The sequence below is a fragment of the Helianthus annuus genome, chromosome 12 (assembly GCF_002127325.2).
Source record: "Helianthus annuus cultivar XRQ/B chromosome 12, HanXRQr2.0-SUNRISE, whole genome shotgun sequence".
Taxonomy (NCBI): Eukaryota; Viridiplantae; Streptophyta; class Magnoliopsida; order Asterales; family Asteraceae; genus Helianthus; species Helianthus annuus.
The window spans coordinates 163,517,670-163,533,781 of record NC_035444.2 but is presented as its reverse complement, the minus strand read 5'-3'; the positions used below and the strand labels follow the sequence as shown (position 1 = coordinate 163,533,781).

Below are 16,112 nucleotides of genomic sequence, written 5' to 3'. Positions count from 1 at the left end.
TTTAAGTATGAATGAGAAGGGTGAGTTTTGTTAAGAATACCAAAATGATGTAATGGATGTCCTTGTAGGTAAACATGAAGGGAAAGACGTACGAATGTGTACCTCTTTACATCTACGGTAAGTAAGAAATGTCAGTTTGACCTTGAAACGTCAAACTGCAAAGGTCGACAAAATAAGTAACCAAAATAAAGAATTGCATGTAAGGAATGAAGTGTGGAAAATGTTATAGCATGTGCGTAGGAAATTGTAAAGAATTATAGGTGAGTAATCACCTAGTTTAATGAATGCTTGAATGAAATGTGCTAACCGCTAAAATTGTAGATGATAATGTTAGAAACTCTTGATGTGATGAAACCAACCGAATTGGTGGAAGGATGTGCACGGGCGAAAGCGCATTACGCGGATGAATGAAATCTAGCCTGGTATGGCTAGTACTCGTGAAGAATGCGGATCGATCTGGGTTACGGATCGTCGATTGATGATATGAGATGAGGTCAGTAAAAAGTTTAACTTATGTTAGATAAGTATGAATTGGTTAATTGGGTACGACCTACGAAATGAATGATGGAATGGGTATGGTATAGTATGGGAAGTTTGATTTTTTTTTCAGTTGACATAAGAAGAAAACTATGTCATCAAGAAGCGAATCTCAAAGGTTTTGAGTGAAAAGTTCGAGTATTGGTTAAAATCTCATGAAATGAATTGCACGACACGTATGCTTATGCAAAATAAGTAAGGCACGAAATGAGAGGTATAGTAATGTAGAACGAATGAGGCAAGTTGAAGGTAACGTAAGGATATGTAAGGTACGAATGACTATAGAAAAGTAGAATGATGCTAACTATGGAGTTAAGCATGTAGGTGTAACTATGAAGTAGTAGTTTTGTTGTGATAACAAAACAAGAGTTGAATGTTATAGAATGTGTGTATGAAATGTAATCTTAAAAGACAAGATGAAAGTATTAGATCCGTTATAAACAAATCCTACGAATGAACGTATTATCACAAGCTTGAAGAAGTATGTATATTGACCTATTAAAAACGGGTCAAGGGAAATGAAAATGTTATGTGAAGGTATGGTGTGAAAAATATGGACTTACTATAAAAAAAGTCAATAGTATGAATAAATATGAACTGAGATAGGATGATTACATATAATTATGATATGACTATGAAGTCAAACATAGATGTGTGTGTGTAAGAGGAAATGAGAAAGGTTTCGGGGACGAAACCTTATTTAAGGGGGGTAGACTTGTAACACCCCAAAACCCGAATGTTTATATTCGTTAAATGTTATGATCGGGTACATCAAGAAATAAATAACTAGGTTATTCGTCCTAGTTAAAAGTATGGTAGAAACAAATAAGGAATGAAAGTTGTGTCAATTCTAATTAGTGAGAAAACTTGAGGGACCAAAACGGTTAGGATGGAAAGATGGGTTTTATTTATGAAAATCAACACACACAAACACACACATTCGTGTGTTCTAGAAAGGAGCAGGAGCTCTCATGAGAGCTCAAGAAACCCTAAACGTGAAGAATCATCAAATCGAAGGGCAAATCAAGGTCTAAATTCATGAATGAACACGGATTAATGATCACCTTCACAAGGGGATTGTAAGGTATGTCTTAAAAGTTAGATTGGTGATCTTTCACGAAGTGGGTTATGATGTAAATTGCGAATTTGTATGAAATTGTGAATGGGTGTGTGTTAGAATCATCATATTGAACATGGGTTATGCATGATTTAGGTTAATTTGATGTTTAGAGGTGAAACCCATTTGTTTTGGTAAGGATGATGACTTGAATGATCACCCAAGTCCAATCCTTGTTCACATCTTGTTGTGTTATGGTGTATGTAATGCGTTCTTGTTAGGTAGATTGAATGTGATATGAATTTGTTGATGTTTTTGTGTTAATTGATGAATGAAAGCATGAAGTAGGAAGTAAAGCATGAAACACTTGTACATTATGCATAAATTGTGGCATGCACACCAAGTGTTTGATGAAATGCCTAGGTGGGATTAATAGATGAAATGGTATGCAAGTAATGGATGAAATCGTATAATATGGGGATATGATGTATTTGATGATAAATAAACATGAGAAATCTATTTTTATATGGAATTCATGTAGGATTTGGTTGGCCATGTTATTTAGTAAAAGTATGCATTAGAATATTGTACTCTATGTTGGAGTGGTATGATGTTTACTACATGTTTGAATAATTGCTTAATCAAAATTGATAAGTAAAAGTACACTAAATGTGAAGCATATGAGATCATTAGAATAGGATGAAGTTAGAATGATGTTGGGTTGTTAAGCATAGGTCATGGTGTTAGTTGTAGAATTATGTTACTAGAATGAACGGAATTAAATATGTTTGGTATGTGCATATAACTAGATGATCATGTGGTTGTATGCTTATTGCATCGTGAGTATGAAATGTATATAGTGTCATTAGTATAGTCTACTATAATGACATGGATGTATGAGGTTAAGTCGAAAGTTCATATGATAAATTGTTGACTTTTTGAAAGTCAACTGTGCATAAGTAGCAATGTTGGACTTTTGTCACAATTGTGATATTATAGAAAGTCATATGATGCGTGTTATATCCATACGTGTTATATGTGATGACACGATGAATTGTATGAGTTTGAAAGATTAACTTGTGGAAATATGCCTTATGCTTGTTAGAATTGACTAATGAAAGTCAAATGTGAAACATGAATTTGATATGATTGTTAATATGTACAATCATGTATGCTAACAAGAATGTGAATGCGATGACATGAAAGTATAGGGATCATGTCAAGATGGATGGAAGCATGGAAGGTTAACGGGTCAAAAAGAGGCGAGGAAACGGATGCGAATACGAACACTAAAGGTAAGTGATTTCCGTAATCACTTCGTAGTACAAGTAAGTAATAAAGTGTTGTAATGAATTAAATATGATGTTTGAGGTCAAATATGTGTTAAGGTCTTTCGTCGTAAATGATGGGTTTAAGGTTGACCAAAATGCCCATGATGGGTATTTTGGGGTAAACGAACTTAAAAGTGGTTTAGAAGCAAGTTATTCGATTAGAGTAATGTTTTGGGCAGGTATGGAAGTGGGGATGATGGTTTGGTCAGTCATAGACCAATTAATGCGCGAATACCCTTAACGGGTCAAATAGTTAGAAAATAGTTAAGTCGAATGTATGTAAGTTAAGGATTTCCGTAATCCGGAGGTAAGATTTTATGTTCATATGATAGAATGTGAATTTACAAGCATGTAGGAAGAAACGGGAGGTCAAACGGGTAAACGGTTCAAAAGTTACGTGCGTTTTAGTGCGTACGGACGACGAAACGAACCTGCAGAAAACTGCAAAAAAACTAGAGGGCGTCGCCGACGGGTAGGGGTACCCAAAGGTGGGATCCTAAAGAATATGTAGTAATATGGTACCCAAAGGTGGGATCCTAAAGAATATGTAGTAATATGGTACCCAAAGGTGGGATCCTAAAGAATAAGTAGTAATATGGTACCCAAAGGTGGGATCCTAAAGAATATGTAGTAATATGGTACCCAAAGGTGGGATCCTAAAGAATAAGTAGTAATATGGTACCCAAAGGTGGGATCCTAAAGAATATGTAGTAATATGGTACCCAAAGGTGGGATCCTAAAGAATAAGTAGTAATATGGTACCCAAAGGTGGGATCCTAAAGAATATGTAGTAATATGGTACCCAAAGGTGGGATCCTAAAGAATATGTAGTAATATGGTACCCAAAGGTGGGATCCTAAAGAATATGTAGTAATATGGTACCCAAAGGTGGGATCCTAAAGAATAAGTAGTAATATGGTACCCAAAGGTGGGATCCTAAAGAATATGTAGTAATATGGTACCCAAAGGTGGGATCCTAAAGAATAAGTAGTAATATGGTACCCAAAGGTGGGATCCTAAAGAATATGTAGTAATATGGTACCTAATTGTGGGATTCTAAGTTAAGAATTTCCTTTACGTATATAGATGTGTATGTATGTATAAAGGTATGTATGAGTGTATGCATGTATGTAAAGATGTAAGAAAGGTATGTACGTATGTAGATGTGAACGTACGTATGTATAAAGATATGTATGAGTGTATGCATGAATGTAGAGATGTAGGAAAGGTATGTATGTATGTATGTAATTGTGTATGTATGTATGTGTAAAGACATGTATGAGTGTATGCATGTATGTAAAGTTGGAGGAAAGATATGTATGTATGTAGATGTGAATGTATGTTTGTATGTAAGTATGTATATAAGCATGATTTAGACACGTTGAGTGTTAACGTTTTAATGGTGTACCTTGAGAATGAAAGGTAATGCAGGTACATTACTGAAGCCTCACCAGGGAATGGATACGCAGATGTAATGCTTAAAGTTTGAAAAATGACGAACAGTGAAGTGTTTGTGAATGAATCTTGTTTATATAATGTGTGCTAATGTATGAATGAATGTGGTGAGTGCAGGTTGTACGAGTCACGAGGATCTTCAAGGATTAGAGATCGAGGATCGAGTCACAAGACAGATTGTACGGAAACGTTGGTGTTGAAATTTAGAAAACCCATGTCATGCATTTAATTGTAAATGAGTCAATTGATGACTTCATGTGAAAAGGTTGTATTAAAATGAAGTTTTAAGTAAGTCAAGGTAATTATAAGGAAAGAAAGTTTATGGCTTGAACTTCCGCTGCGACTTTTAGTCAAATACGCATTAGGGTCTTTCAGGTTGTGCTTCAATGCCTTTCCTTTTACTTTAGGGCTACAATTTCCTTTTTCTGAGTTTATCACCGAGTTTTTCAATCTCACCAAGATTTCTTTTAGTCAAACAATGCAAATGCTTTGGCGGGTCTTGTCTGTTCTTGATCAAATCAAGAATAACCATATCCCTGATCTTTCTGTTCACGACCTTCCTTTAGCATACCGGCTTAGATGTCATGGCTCTTGTCGATTTTTGTTCTACTCCACTTCCAGTGACCCACTGATTCTCCGAGCCACCAGGAATGAAGAGGAATGGAAATCCAAGTTCTTTTTTGTAAAAAGAGATTCAATCCCTGGTGGGGCGGATTATCCGGTGAAATGGTTGAAAAAGGGTAGGACCTAGGGTTTTAGGTGTGACAACTCGAGTTTCCGAGATTCCACCTTCGCATTTATTGCACCTTAACTGTTTGTCTAGTTGCTTACTTACACAATTTGTTGCTTTGTAACTGTAAACGTTTTGATTTGATAAAGTGTATTGTGATCGTTGCAATGGTTATGTGTTATTTTACGAATGATTTGACAAATACATGAACTTGGTGATGAAACTGTAAATTGTATGTCTTGTGCATGTATTATGTAATAGATAATACTTAAGGGTGTTTAGTGTTAATAGTGAAAATAAAACAAAACCCCTTAACCCTAATCATTCTCACTAATTTTCATCATACGACATTTCAAATCATCCTCTCATCATTCTTGGCTGTCATTCTTGGCTACACAAGTTCTCTTGCATCACTTTCGATCTCTCTTCATCTAGAATCAATCTAAGGTAAACGTTTAATGATTACGTGTTGTTAATCCTTGATTATGTGACTCATGCAAAACCCTAGTTCTACATATAATGATTCTGTGTTTATTGGTCAATTCTGATTATCGTGAAATGATTATGATTAGTTGTGTAATCACTTGCCTGACAATGAGATGCATGATATGTTAGGACTGTTGATTGTTAATTGGATTACAGCACTGGCCAATGTATGAAATTAGGGTTTCTTGATCGTAAAATGTAACTGTTCCATTGATTCTGTGAAATGGTTTTGGAATTCACGTATGTTGATAACTCGGAGTTAAGGGTCAGAGTTTATGGAAAGCACATAGTCTGAGTTTTGATTTGTAACATGTGGTCCGAATTTCTTGTAACACACATGAAGGGTCCGAGTTTTAGTAATATGTAACACTTAGTCCGAATTTTGAGATGATACTAGTCCGACTTTTGAATGAATTATATGAGGTCCGAACTATGTGAATGCTTGTTGGTCCGACTTTTAAGAAGGTATTGTTTGGTCCGACTTTTATTAATAAGAAACATAGTCCGGATGTTATAAAAGGGGGTCCGAATTTTGTGCCATTGGGTGGTGTCCAAATTTTTAGAAAGGGAATGATTTGGTCCGAATTTTGTAGAAAGGACACTAGGTCCGACTTTTATAGGGGAATGTATAATCCGAGTTTCTGTTAATTCAGTTAAGCATGTCAACTCTGTTAAGTTAAGTTGATTAATTCTGTTAATTGATTAACTCTGTTAACCCTATTTATTTAGTTAGCTTATTTGTTCTGTTAGATGCTAACTCTGTTAAGTGTGTTGTTGGATGATTATATTGGAATAAACTGCCATAGACAACGATGTGGTACATGAATGGCATGAAATTGATTAACTGCTTATGCGGTACATGAGGTTAACTGCCAAGCACGTTGGGACATAGTTTGTATGTGAAATTTGACCAACATGAACTGACTGTGTGTAAATGCATTACCTTAGGCCCTGATTGATATTGATTACTTTCGAGCACATAGTTAGCATACCGAGCAAACCAAGGTGAGTTCACACTCTTACCAAGGCATGGGATTCCCGGGGTTTGGGAATGGGATTGAAGGAATGAGATTGAATAGGTACTTGTACTTACACTGTTACTAGACTACCTAAAATCGTCCTCGGATGCGCAGGATACATACGTAAAACCTACGTATACTTGTACTCATCACTGTCCTCAGGTTGCGAAGGACACTTACGTAAAACCTACGTAAACTTATACTCACTACTGCCTCGGATTGTGACAGGCACTTACGTAAAACCTACGTAAACCCCCGCGTACCACTGTCCTTGGTTTGTGAAGGACACTTACGTAAAACCTACGTAAACCTTGTACGTACTACTGTTCTCGGGATTAAGAAGAACACTTATGGTTACAAATAGTCTAGTGTATATGCAACTATGGGAAGCCCCCACTAATAGAACATAATATCGGCCTAGTAGAGCCACACATTACAAAACATACTTACTATTACGAACTTACTTACTGTGAACTCGCTCAACTAGTTGTTGACTCTCTGTTACATGCCTTGCAGGTCGTTAGGTATACGTGGAGCTTGCACAGGGAGGCGCGGTCGTTGTGGACAAGGATCGTGAATGGTTTGATTAAACATTTGACATTTCATACTTTACTTATGATTGGGCTTTTACCCATTTGCTTCCGCTAAACGTTGAATTTATACTTATGCTTTGAACACCATTCATATGGATTGGTTCGGTTTAATGACATTTACTTTTACTATTTACGTTGTTCTATATGATTGGTGGCTTGATCCTGGTCAGTCACGCCTCCAAGCGGTGATACTCCGCGTGTGGATTTTGGGGGTGTGACAGATTGGTATCAGAGCCATTGGTTATAGAGAACTCGGTTTTAATAACGGAAAAAACGTTTTTATTAAAACCAGACTATAACCAGTACAGTGCTCGACGATCCACAACGACGCCTCGCTCCACGTGCAAGACTCAACATCCTAGGTAATATGGTTTATGTTTATTGCCTACATGCTAGAATTGCATAGAACTTTGCTCGTGTTATGCTTAGATTACTTGCCTACTATTCGTTATTGCTTGAGAACATTGGTGTGCTTACTCTCTTCTGTCATCGCATTATTCGCGAACCTCTCTCACTTATGTTACATTTGCTATGAAGATCATGGCTGGACGTATTAACTTGACTCAAGCCCAGTTGACGGCTCTTATCAACGAACAAGTTGCTGCGGCACTTGATGTCTGTCGTTATGGACATGCAAAAACCTATTTAAACTATTAGTATAGAATAAGCAGGGTATCGAACCAAGGGAGGACTGTGGAAAGTGTCGTAATGAAAAGAATTGATTAACTATTACTGAATAAGAAAATCGGTTTGTTTGATTGTGAGAGATAACTAAATTAACGAATAGAAAATGTGTTTTAAATCAATGAGAGAAAAGATGGTTCCTCCAGATTTCAAGTTTTGCAGTTAACTTCAATTGTGTGTTTAATCGTTACCTACATAGACATAGGTGTTAATTTCGATTAATTAATTGTGATAACCAACGACTAAGTACTCCGGTCAATACATAACGGGAGGTTATCGAATGATTATCAATTACAATTTACAAACCCTAACCCCATGTCAAATATATCCCAATTACTAGAACTCTCGGGAACTGAATGCTTAGAAATTAAGGTTTAAATAAACGTAACTGTTTGCAATCAAGAAATCAAATCAATGGTGAAAAGCATCGAATGCTTAGATCACCAAGTAAAACGATTATATCAAACACATAATATTCATTAACTTACAAAACCCTCCATCCGGAGGAAACCATAAAACGACTAGCCGCTCATGTGGGTTGACTGATCTTCCAAAGCTTGAATAATAATTAAAATCACCATCCTTATTATAATTTAATAAAGATAGTAATAGTAATAATAACTTTGCTAAACCTCCAAATCCACGTGAATCCTTATTGTTGTGATGATGTTAGATGATGTCAAAGGATGTTGGATGACGATGGGATGTGATTGACTTTGTTGCCTTGTGCCACTCTCAAAAGTCTTCTGTGCCTCCCGAAAACCCCCAAGTCAGCCGCCACTATGATGATGATTTTTTTTTTATGTTCAGATGATTTTTTTTGTATATCTTTTACCAAAAACCCTTCTCTCACATGACTCTCTTCAGATGTCGGCCCCACTCCTTTTTATGATTTGACATCTCAATTCCTAAAACCAAACACGTGACATGCGTCCTTTTTTTACTTCCCGGGTCGTAGGCTACGTAAGAAAACCATATCCTACGAATTCAAAATTCTGTTCAAACATTAATCATGAAACCATAAGCTACGAAAAGTGGTTCGTAGGCTACGGTCGACCTCTGGTGGCTCTCCTTTGCTGAAATATGTAACTCGTAAGCTACTAGTTAAAACTCGTAGCTTACGGAATGAAAATTCTGATCCAATTCAACAAATAACTCCAAAGACTCGTAAGCTACGAGTACCCATTCGTAAGCTACGGTCGAGACCCTTCTCCTCCTCTCTTCTTCGAGCGTAACTTTCAACAATTAACATTTAAGCCCCTGTACTTTTAGTCTTCTTTGACTCTTGCACATATAAGATCCACATAACTTTCATAAATTACCGAATTATTCCCTGAACTTTGCTTTTTTCACATTTCTTTCACTCGTGAGCCTTTGTATCACCCGAACAAACTTCGTCATTCATTCTTGAACTGCAACCTCCCATCCAATGCTCACAATTTCATCTTTAATCCTCGTAAATGCACCGAATTACGTACTTTACCTGCAAAACATCAAATTCTCATAGTCACTTCATTCCAAGCAAATAAACACATCAAATACACATAAATCATTATATTTAGACACTCTAAAGCTCGGGTTTCACCCTCTCCATCAGCACTTGCAGCCGCACAAGCAGGAGGTATACCCTGCAGTTGTAATTCACACTAGGATCTTTAGATCCTACATTCCTGAACCAACTCTAGTGTTTAACCTTGTCCGGTTCTTATATACACAACAGGTCAACACGCTCAGCCACCTATTTGCACTTTCAAGAATTTCATGGATTGTCGTCCAAGCACGTTCAGTGGCACGGAGGGAGTAGTGGGACTCCTCCATTGGTTTGAAAAGCTCGAGTCTGTGTTTGAAATGTGTGAATGCCCTGAGGCTCGCAGGGTGAAGTACGCCACTGGCACACTAGAAGGAATCGCGCTGACTTGGTGGAATGCGCAAGTCCAACTTTTAGGATTGGCAGCTGCTAATGCCACTCCTTGGAATGATTTCAAGGAGCTGATTAAACGGGAATACTGCACACGCGACGACATGCACAAGTTAGAAGAGGAGTTCTTTCATTTGAAGATGACTGGGTCGGAAATTGAGGCATATACTAAAAGGTCAAATGAGCTGGCCGTTCTGTGTCCAACTATGGTGGACCCTCCTATTAGACGTATTGAGTTGTATCTCAAAGGGTTGGCACCAGAAATTCAGAGCCATGTGACATCGGCTAATCTTGACAATATCCAGGCTATTCAACGCCTTGCTCATCGCCTCACGGATCAGGCAGTGGAACAGAACAAGCTGCCTAAACGTATCAACGCTACTGCCACCATTACCACTTCTGCTACTCCCAGTTACAACAAGAGAAAATGGGAGGGGGATTCTAGCAAGGGATCAGCTTCAGTTCAGTCTCAGGTTCAGCAGCGAAAGACTGACAATTATCAGAGCCCTGGTCAGCAATCTTCGAGAAGTCACAGGCAGGGTGGATATCGAGGGAACCTCCCAAGATGTAACAATTGTAACAGACACCACAGTGGCCAGTGCAACAAGGGTCGTTGCCAGAGGTGTCTCAAGATGGGTCATGAGGCCAAGGATTGTAGGAGCCCGCGGCCTGCGAATCAGAATCAGCAGCAACAGCAAACACCACAGAATCAGCAACAGGGCAACAAGGGATGTTTTCATTGTGGAGCTAAAGGTCACTTCAAAAGACACTACCCTCAGCTAAACCGAAACCAGAACAACAACAACAACAACAATAACCAAGGCAACGGAAACAACAACGGTGGGAACAACAACGGCAACGAAGCTAGGGGACGTGCATTTGTGCTGGGGCAGGGTGATGCCAGGAATGATCCCAACGTAGTTATGGGTAAGTTTCTTCTTGACGACTTTTATGTTACTGTATTGTTTGATTCGGGTGCGGATACCAGTTATATGTCTCTAAAAGTTAGCCAAATGTTAAAACGTGCACCAACTCCCCTAAACACCAAACATGTCGTAGAGTTAGCTAATGGCAAGAGTCTGGAGGCCACACACATAGTTCAGGGTTGTGATCTTATCCTCGCTGGTCAGACGTTCTCCATCGACCTCATTCCTATAGTTCTGGGTAGTTTTGACATCGTCATTGGTATGGATTGGTTATCCAAGCAGCAAGCAGAGATCCTATGTAAGGAGAAGATCATCCGTATTCCTCGTCCTGGTAAAGAACCTCTCGAAGTTCAAGGCGACAAGAGTGGTGCTGTGGTTGGCATCATCTCCTTCCTGAAGGCTCAAAAATGTTTGAGAAAGGGTCACACTGCCATTTTGGCACTAGTTACTGATGCATCAACGAAAGAGAAAAGAATAGAGGATATCCCGGTTGTACGCGATTTTCCTCAAGTGTTTCCTGAAGATTTACCTGGGCTACCGCCTCATCGCCAGGTCGAGTTTCAAGTCGAGCTAGCTCCAGGAGCAGCACCTATAGCTCGCGCACCGTATCGATTAGCTCCAACTGAACTGGAAGAACTGTCAAAGCAACTACAGGAGCTCTTGGATAAGGGCTTTATTCGTACTAGCTCTTCGCCTTGGGGAGCTCCAGTTTTATTTGTGAAAAAGAAGGACGGTACTTTCAGGATGTGCATTGATTACCGCGAATTGAACAAGGTCACCGTGAAGAACCGCTACCCTCTGCCGCGTATTGATGACTTATTCGACCAGTTGCAAGGGTCGAGCTACTACTCCAAGATTGACCTGAGGTCAGGTTACCATCAGCTGAGAGTCCGGGATGAGGACGTCTCTAAGACAGCATTCAGAACTCGCTATGGCCACTACGAGTTTCTAGTCATGCCATTCGGGTTAACAAACGCACCGGCAGTCTTCATGGATCTTATGAACAGAGTGTGCAAGCCTTACCTAGACAAGTTTGTGATTGTTTTCATCGACGGCATCCTGATCTACTCCAAGAGTCAGGAGGAGCACGAGTAGCATCTACGTCTTATCTTGGAACTTCTTCGAAAGGAACAACTGTACGCTAAGTTTTCAAAATGCGACTTCTGGCTTCGTGAAGTTCACTTTTTGGGCCATGTGGTAAACAAGGATGGGATTCATGTTAATCCATCTAAGGTAGATTCGATCAGAAACTGGCCTGCACCGCGTACACCAATGAAAATACGCCAATTCTTGGGTTTGGTGGGTTATTACAGACGGTTCATCAAAGACTTCTCCAAGATCGCACAGCCGCTTACACTACTGACACAGAAGGGTGTCACCTATCGCTGGGGTAATCCCCAGGAAACCGCTTTTCAGCACTTAAAGGATAGGTTCTGTAGTGCACCTATTCTCTCATTGCCAGAGGGCACGGATGACTTTGTGGTCTATTGTGACGCATCGATACAGGGGCTTGGTTGTGTATTGATGCAAAGAGATAAAGTCATTGCCTATGCTTCACGGCAACTTAAAGTTTATGAACGGAACTACACGACGCACGATTTAGAGCTGGGAGCTGTTGTTTTCGCGCTTAAGATATGGCGACACTACCTGTACGGTACCATGTGCACCATCTACACCGATCACAGGAGTCTCGAGCATATTTTCAAGCAGAAGGAATTGAACATGCGGCAACGTCGATGGGTTGAATTACTGAACGATTATGAATGTGCCATCAAGTACCATCCAGGCAAGGCCAATGTTGTGGCTGATGCCCTCAGTCGAAAAGATACTACACCTAGGCGTGTACGAGCCTTGCAACTCACAATTCAGTCTAGTCTTCCTGCACAGATACGAGATGCTCAGGTTGAAGCATTGAAACCAGAAAACGTTAGGGCTGAAGCCCTATGCGGCTCAAGGCAACAATTAGAACAAAAGGAAGACGGCGCCTACTATGTAACAGGACGCATTTGGGTTCCACATTATGGCAATTTACGCGAGCTGGTAATGGATGAAGCTCACAAGTCTCGCTACTCGGTACATCCAGGTTCGGGCAAAATGTACCACGATCTTAAAACTACGTACTGGCGGCCTAGCATGAAGGCCCACATAGCAACTTACGTCGGCAAGTGTTTGACCTGTGCGAGAGTCAAGACGGAGTACCAGAAACCCTCAGGCCTACTTCAGCAACCCAAGATACCATAGTGGAAATGGGAAGAAATTTCCATGGATTTTGTTACTGGCCTGCCTAGATCCCAGCGTGGGAATGATACTATTTGGGTGATCGTGGATCGACTCACTAAGTCTGCTCACTTCTTGGCTATCAAAGAAACGGATAAGTTCTCTACCTTGGCAGACGTCTACTTGAAAGAAGTTGTTTCAAGGCACGGAGTGCCAACCTCCATTATTTCGGATCGGGATGCATGATTTACTTCAGAACTATGGCAAGAAATGCACAAATCTTTTGGCTCTCATTTAGACATGAGCACAGCTTATCACCCTCAGACGGAGGGGCAGTCTGAGCGCACTATTCAAACTCTTGAAGACATGCTTCAGGCATGTGTTATCGATTTCGGCAACAGCTGGGAAAAACATCTTCCGTTAGTAGAGTTCTCGTACAATAACAGTTACCACACCAGCATACAAGCCACTCCATTCGAGGCATTGTACGGACGTAAATGCAGGTCACCTCTCTGTTGGGCAGAGGTGGGGGATAGTCAAATCACAGGTCCAGAAATGGTAGTTGATGCTACTGAACAGATTTCACAGATACGACAACGCATGGCGGCAGCTCGTGACCGTCAGAAAAGTTACGCTGATAAGCGCAGGAAGCCACTCGAGTTTCAAGTTGGGGATCGAGTGCTACTCAAAGTCTCACCCTGTGTTGGGATTGAACCCTACTAGAGGAACAGATAATGTAAAGCCAAAACCGGATCACATCAATGGACTAACAATAAGCAGCAGTTTACTCTTTGCTTCCCCCTTGACAGTGGTTACCTATCTGCTGATACACTCTAAACACTGCTCAGAAGAACAACTGATGAACCAAACACTGATGAAACAACTAAAGACTGCTTATAGGTAAACGTTGAGCTCTATCTACTGCTGTCTCTTAAGTACTGCTGAAGATCCAAGCACTGCTCATTCAAAGACTGATCACCTTTAGAAGAAAGCACTGATGTTCAAGTAATCAGTGCTTAGGCTACAACAGTGGAACGTGAACAATGTTAGACTTATTTTGTATTGTATTATCAATCAGTTGTTAGACATCAGTTGTTTTGTATAGATCAGTGTTTATAGGTTGTTAGGCTGTTAGATGTCACTATCATGGTGACGTCAGCTGAGGTACATCAGTGGTTTGGTTTGCCTATAAATGGAACAGTACTCTGTACTGTTACATTTGATTGACTGAGTGGATTCTTCTTCTTTAGTCCAATCCTTTCATCTTGTGCAACCAACCTTGGGGTATCTGGCTGAGGGGGAGCATAGTATTGTAAGCATGCTTGTAATCTTTTGATTTTCATTGTAATCATTCAACTCAAAGTAAAACAAGTGTTTAAACATACTATTCTCTTCTATGTTTGTGTTCACAAAGTTTGTATCAATTTCCGCTGCACTTTTCACTATTTAATATCCTCTGAATGATCAATATATACAAACAAACACAATCATGAAAGCCTCCGATCCTAACAATTGGTATCAGAGCATGGACAGTCAAATTCGATCTAACAATCAATTCGACATAATAGTTCGGCTCAAAATTCATTGATACTAAGGTTGGTTGTATTCAGTTGAAAAACAGAGTAACGAGTGAATCATGATCAAAATGGTTATTCAGAAACTCTGTAAATCAACCAAGATGTCATATGACACACAAATTTCAAGCAACAAGTGTTATCATGCACAAGTAACTCATAGTTTTCAGATCTGTAAAATATCTGATAAATTATGGGATCGTTCAATATTTTCTAAATTGATTTCAATTGTTGCTTTGATATTTGTGATGTTTTCACTAAATGCGAAAGTATGAACCTCAGATCAGCAAAACCTATGTTCATCTAAACACTAGTGTTATGCTGACATGGAAAGAGGGAAATACAGCTTTAGTCAAAATTTCTTATGTGCTCAAAGGCAAGTTGAGAATCCTCAAAAGGACAAAACCAACTTTGTCAAAACACATTAAGAAAATAAGATATCAGAACAGTCCAAATCATACGTAATGTGAGATCTGGTAATAAAACATACATAAATGTGGCTAGATCTCTCAAAACATTACCTCAAAATGATTCTGGACTAAACTTCTTCAAAATAACATCTCCCAGTGAGTATTTCTGTACCTGTGAATGGGAAGGGTAAAAAGGGTAAAAAAAAATGAACAAATCTCAAAGTGTGGTTATCTCAAAACTTTTGAATCCAAAAGAAAAAGAGTATAAACATAAAACACTCTTGAGGTTACAGTTGGGTAAAACAATGAAGTCATGCAACTGTGTGCATTCATCAATACAGGAATTGTTCAGGTAACAATGGCATCTCCAGTGATTGTTCTCAAAAGAAGAATTTACAATCAATTGTCAAGAAATTGACCCCAAACAATGGTCAAACTAACTTGAGAAAGATATGATCATGAACTTATTTGAAAAGCTGTCAGATCTTTGATATTTATCAAAACTTCCTTTAATTTTTTTAAGGTGTTTTTCTCTAAATAAAAATAGATATATATTACTTTTTATAAAATATATTATGTACTTTTACTCATTTTTGATAGTAAAAGTTCTTCTCTGGTCAGGATGCAATTTCCTTATTTTTGTGTGAAACTACTATCCTAAATCTGATCAAAAGGAAATAGCACACATATCAAGGTCAGGTTAAGCTCAAGTTTGGTTATCACAGATCATAAATTGATTGCAAATTGATTTTGAACTACTGAGATACTCATGTTCTAGTTCAAGTAATTAGACACAAAATGAGTAGCTCTAGTAGCAATGTCTTCATCATATGGGATACTAAACCACTGTCTGGAATAATGGACTTTTGGGAAAAACCTTGAACAAAATTTCTGTAGATAACTGCTGGCAATTTAATCTTGATAATATACATCTAAAATGTATTTTGTTAAGAATAGCATCTCTGGTGATTAACAGATGTTAGATAAGATATTGTGATTTCACAAGACAAAATCAATTTCTACATCTGAACAAGCAGATGCTAACATTATTTGTCAAAAATTAAAACACTGCTGCACTATCAGTTGTTGCACTAGAAGTCTTCATTTTATGTTTTACCACTGTTGTACTTAAAATGTTGTTGTAACCATTGGGTGTCAGCCCAATGGCCACCAGC

At 38.9% G+C, this 16,112-nt stretch overlaps 1 long non-coding RNA gene across 2 annotated transcripts; it reads left to right on the top strand.

The window, feature by feature from the left end:
• The first annotated feature begins 1,231 nt into the window (after positions 1-1,231).
• Positions 1,232-4,707, top strand: LOC110897190. Of its 2 annotated transcripts, none has more exons than XR_002568518.2 (3): positions 1,232-1,621; positions 2,806-2,889; positions 4,498-4,707. It is a non-coding gene; the product is annotated as an uncharacterized LOC110897190 (long non-coding RNA). The 2 variants fall into 2 exon arrangements; XR_004874936.1 differs by having other exon boundaries at positions 2,801-2,889.
• The last annotated feature ends 11,405 nt before the right edge of the window (positions 4,708-16,112 follow it).